At 35.3% G+C, this 5,632-nt stretch overlaps 1 pseudogene; it reads left to right on the top strand.

Annotated features, from left to right (window-relative positions):
• On the top strand, nt 1–2,161 carry LOC146719568 (large subunit ribosomal RNA; annotated as a pseudogene; the record flags this gene model as incomplete).
• Nucleotides 2,162–5,632: the final 3,471 nt, after the last annotated feature.

Genomic DNA, 5,632 nt, shown 5'->3' with positions numbered 1-5,632 from the left:
AATAAAAAATGTCAAAATGAGGCGGTGTTTTTTTATTACCAATTTTTTTCAAATTAGATTCGCAAATTTTTTAAGTATGTCAAAATAACTACTGTCTAACAATTCGGTGTTTTTATTTAAATTAATTCCATTTTTCTGTTCTTTAATGTGGATCATTTCAGATATTAGTCTTTTATGGTAATTCTTTTCATGATCCATAATTTTAATATTGTCCCAGTCAAATGTATGTTGTTCGTTTAGAATGTGTTCCGTGACAACCGAATGTCTAGCAGAGTCTAATTTAATATTATTTTTATGTTCTTTAAGTCTCGTTCCTAACTGTCTTTTTGTCTGTCCGACATATGTGGCGTCACAATCGTTGCAATTCAATTTATAAATAACGTTAGAATTCGTGGGGCAATTATTTCTGTCCTTTTGAACTTTTATGAAGTCATTCAATTTTTTAATGCAACGATATCCTACCACTACGTCAGGTCTTCTTATTGCTGAAGCAACTTTCTCAGATATTGATTCTATATATGGTATGACAAAATATTTAATGTTAGTATTAGTATTATTAGTATCTGTTATATTGTTATTATTAGGCTTGTTAAATTTCTTAGTTGAGAGATTTTTTAATCTGCGTTTTATTTCTGTGAAAATTAGATCAAGAGGATAACCGTTGGATCAGAGTGCCAAGTGGGCCATTTTTGGTAAGCAGAATTGGCGCTGTGGGATGAACCAAACGCAGAGTTAAGGCGCCCAACTCGACGCTCATGGGACACCATAAAAGGCGTTGGTTGCTTAAGACAGCAGGACGGTGGCCATGGAAGTCGGAATCCGCTAAGGAGTGTGTAACAACTCACCTGCCGAAGCAACTAGCCCTGAAAATGGATGGCGCTGAAGCGTCGAGCCTATACTTTGCCGTCAGCGGCAAGTGGGGCGGCAACCGGGAGCGGGCGTTAGTCTTCTCTCGCGTCGTCACGAAGCCCTGACGAGTAGGAGGGTCGCGACGGTGAGCGCAGAAGGGTCTGGGCGCGAGCCTGCTTGGAGCCGCCGTCGGTGCAGATCTTGGTGGTAGTAGCAAATACTCCAGCGAGGCCCTGGAGGACTGACGTGGAGAAGGGTTTCGTGTGAACAGCCGTTGCACACGAGTCAGTCGATCCTAAGCCCTAGAAGAAATCCTATGTCAATGACGGCGTACAATATACTCGAGTGTCGAGAAATAATAATAAATATTATACGAAAGACACACGCCCGTCGGGCGAAAGGGAATCCGGTTCCTATTCCGGAACCCGGCAGCGGAACCGCATACAATTCGGGCCCTCGTAAGAGTGTTCGTCGGGGTAACCCAAAATGACCTGGAGACGCCGTCGGGAGATCCGGGAAGAGTTTTCTTTTCTGTATAAGCGTTCGAGTTCCCTGGAAACCTCTAGCAGGGAGATAGGGTTTAGAACGCGAAGAGCACCGCAGTTGCGGCGGTGTCCGGATCTTCCCCTCGGACCTTGAAAATTCAGGAGAGGGCCACGTAGAGGTGTCGCGCCGGTTCGTACCCATATCCGCAGCAGGTCTCCAAGGTAAAGAGCCTCTAGTCGATAGAATAATGTAGGTAAGGGAAGTCGGCAAATTGGATCCGTAACTTCGGAATAAGGATTGGCTCTGAGGAGCGGGGCGTGTCGGGCTTAGTCGGGAAACGGGTCTGGCTGACGTGCCGGGCGAGGTGAACGGTCAGCGTTCTCGCGCCGGTCCCGGGATCCGAGCTCGGTCCCGTGCCTTGGCCTCCCGCGGATCTTCCTTGCTGCGAGGCTTCCGTGGCGGCGCGAGCCGTCGTGGTCGCCCTCTTCGGCCACCATTCAACGCTCAGCTCAGAACTGGCACGGACTAGGGGAATCCGACTGTCTAATTAAAACAAAGCATTGCGATGGCCCTCGCGGGTGTTGACGCAATGTGATTTCTGCCCAGTGCTGTGAATGTCAACGTGAAGAAATTCAAGCAAGCGCGGGTAAACGGCGGGAGTAACTATGACCCTCTTAAAGCCTCGGACCTGAACGCGCAATGTCCCGCGCGTCAGGAATTGAAGGGGACCACAGATGACAACCAAGCGCTCCAACGGACTATGATTATTCTTTTGCCCTTTGAGCCTACGAATTGCCCCTTATGTACCGAGAAGGATAGAGCGCGTTATCTCTCATTGAGTTTAAATGACGCATTAAGCCACCATGCAGAGAAGCACTCGTCGTTTGGGGTATCGTTCGAGTGCCGTAAATGCCGAAAAGCTTACACGACTAAACACGCCCTTTTGTGCCATTTGTCAATAACATAACTTACAAACATATTTATGGGACTCCTATGGGTTCCCCACTTTCTCCGATCATTGCCGATATAGTCATGCAGGACTTAGAAACATTGGTAATTAGTAATTTAAATTGCGAAATGACTTTTTATTTCCGTTATGTAGACGACATTATTTTATGCACTTCCGCTGACAATATTACATATGTTTTGAACGAATTCAACAATTATAACGATAGACTACAATTTACATTGGAAAAAGAGGATAATCGGTGTATAAGCTTTTTAGACATAATGATCAAAGTAATAGATAATAGAATTTATTTAGATTGGTATCACAAAAAGACATTCTCAGGTAGATTACTTTCATTTTTTTCAAATCATCCGACTTGTCATAAAATAGGAACAATTTATAACTTGGTAGATAGAGCTTTATTACTATCACATCCGCAATTTCACAAAAAAAATATAGAGAAAGCTATTAACATTTTGCTATCCAACGGTTATTCTCTTGATCTAATTTTCACAGAAATAAAACGCAGATTAAAAAATCTCTCAACTAAGAAATTTAACAAGCCTAATAATAACAATATAACAGATATTAATAATACTAATACTAACATTAAATATTTTGTCATACCATATATAGAATCAATATCTGAGAAAGTTGCTTCAGCAATAAGAAGACCTGACGTAGTGGTAGGATATCGTTGCATTAAAAAATTGAATGACTTCATAAAAGTTCAAAAAGACAGAAATAATTGCCCCACGAATTCTAACGTTATTTATAACTTGAATTGCAACGATTGTGACGCCACATATGTCGGACAGACAAAAAGACAGTTAGGAACGAGACTTAAAGAACATAAAAATAATATTAAAATAGACTCTGCTAGACATTCGGTTGTCACGGAACACATTCTAAACGAACAACATACATTTGACTGGGACAATATTAAAATTATGGATCATGAAAAGAATTACCATAAAAGACTAATATCTGAAATGATCCACATTAAAGAACAGAAAAATGGAATTAATTTAAATAAAGACACCGAATTGTTAGACAGTAGTTATTTTGACATACTTAAAAAATTTGCTGAATCATAATTTAGAAAAAACATTGGTAATTAATAAATACATCACGCTCTCTATTTTGACATTTGTTATTCAGACTTCGCAACACACACTTGAAATATCGGGAAAAAGGACTTGTTAAAACGATAATGTAAGTTGAAAGATTTTTTAATTTTCTCTGACATTGATTTAATTCGCGTATTATATCCGCAGCATGTTTAAATGTCGCATAACTTGGCATCTCAGACCAATCGCCTTGCATATCTATTGGTCAACAGCGAAGAATCGTTTTAATTTTATATTTTAAAATTTAACTAACTTTGTATTTTTAACATTTAACTTTGTATTTTAATATTTAACTTTTATGTATTGATAAAGACTGTAGTGCAGTCGAAACGTTTACAATTTATATCGATTCTGTAACGGAATGTTAATTTAATTATTTAACTATTAATAAAAAATTTTTACATTTTATTTATTTGCTCGTTCAGTTGGCCTACTATATTTGATTTGTTCAATTTTGTTAACATATCAAAGCATTGTTTTGAAAACTATTATATTTGATATTATTAGGCGATTTTTTGCGACTGTTTGGTACATGTACCAATGTGTACCAGAATGTTTTCGTGTGTTTGGTAATTTGTGATAGAGGCGTGGCCAATCATTTTGGTATGTATCTGGTTGGTACCACGTTATATCCAGCAATAAAGCAGGGTACATGTTGTTAGTTTTCTGAGTTGCAAATAGGCGCCAAATATAAAGACACAGGTAATAAACAATGCATTTTACATTTATTCGTGTTAAATCTATTGAGCTAAATATTTCAAACAGAAGATCGAGCTTATAAAGTAGAAACTAAAAATGTCAATTTTTTTGGACACTTTTAAATAATTTCTACGCTTATAGGTTAAGCACTGATTGAAATAGAGAGCTACAAAACAAATAAAATTTCTTTATTATTTAAAACTTGAATTATATTTAATTCATTATTTATCAATTATAGATACTATAGATAGTATGAATAAAAGCAGCCTTTTAGTATGTGCTGACACGAGTGGGCAACCGATTTTGGATGAACATGGAAAATTAATATATTTTTGTCCTAAAAGTATGTAAAAATTATATACAGATAGATGTATTTTTTATTTATTTACTTTAAATATGAAATTAAGACTTATATCTAATTAAATATTACAGCAAATGCTTTAATCTTGGAAGCTCAATCGTTATGTAAAGCACCTATGTCTGAAAACAACAGTACATAAGACTTTAAACATCTTTTAAATTTCAAAACGTATACGGACAATACAAATGTTTAAAAAACATCATGAAATATCTAAACAACTTATATTTTTTTGATCTTTTATTGTTTAATATAAGTCTATATGTTTTTAATGATCTCATACATAATCATTTTATTAATTATATTTTAAAACAAATTGCAATAATAATTAAAAAATAATTTTATATAAATTATTATATATCATTTAAATATATTTTGTGTTACAGATACAACAGAAAACAATATTACAAATAAAGAATGCACAAACGAAGAAATTAAAGAAAAAGGGTTAGAAATGACAAATAAAGATAGTAAGCACCTTATAATACATACATGTATATACAATAATACAATTAAATAATAATAATAATAATAATAATGTTTTAATACTTGTAGAATTTACTAATGAAATGACATTAAAGTTATTAGAGATTGTTGGAACTAAATTTCACCATCCTAATAATTAAATGCATAAAAAAAATATGATTTGATATTGCAAGAGAAATGCAAAATAATGGTTATTTAATTCATTATATTGGAACAAAAGCTTCTGACAAATGTCATCAACGTTGGCGTAACTTAGAAAAAATGTATCGTAGACATTGCCAATACATGAAATCTACTGGAACAGGGAAGAAAAAGCCTCCAAAATATTTTGATGAGATGCATGACCTTATCAGAGAGAAACACAACAGTCAACCAGTTAATTTACTGAATTCCCTAGATAATTTTAGTACAACTTCTGATACTTGTAGTAGTAAAATAAGCGAAGTTACAAATAACAATGAAAACTTTCCCAATACAGAAGATATTGCACTAGAAAATAACGTGTCAACGAAGAATACGTCAAAGAAAGAAAAAGATAATTTAAAAATTTTAAATATTTTTGAAAATGTTAAAAAAACAGTAAGACCAAAGAAAGATAATTTAAGCATTGTTTTGAAAGAGTTACACGAACAAGATACACAAATTGAAAATCAACGCTTCGAAAAGTTTCAGAGA

The sequence above is a fragment of the Nylanderia fulva genome, unplaced genomic scaffold (genome assembly GCF_048542155.1).
Source record: "Nylanderia fulva isolate GAGA-0341 unplaced genomic scaffold, ASM4854215v1 Scaffold941, whole genome shotgun sequence".
Taxonomy (NCBI): Eukaryota; Metazoa; Arthropoda; class Insecta; order Hymenoptera; family Formicidae; genus Nylanderia; species Nylanderia fulva.
Note: the sequence above shows the minus strand (reverse complement) of the source record. Positions and strands in the feature narration are given on the sequence as shown.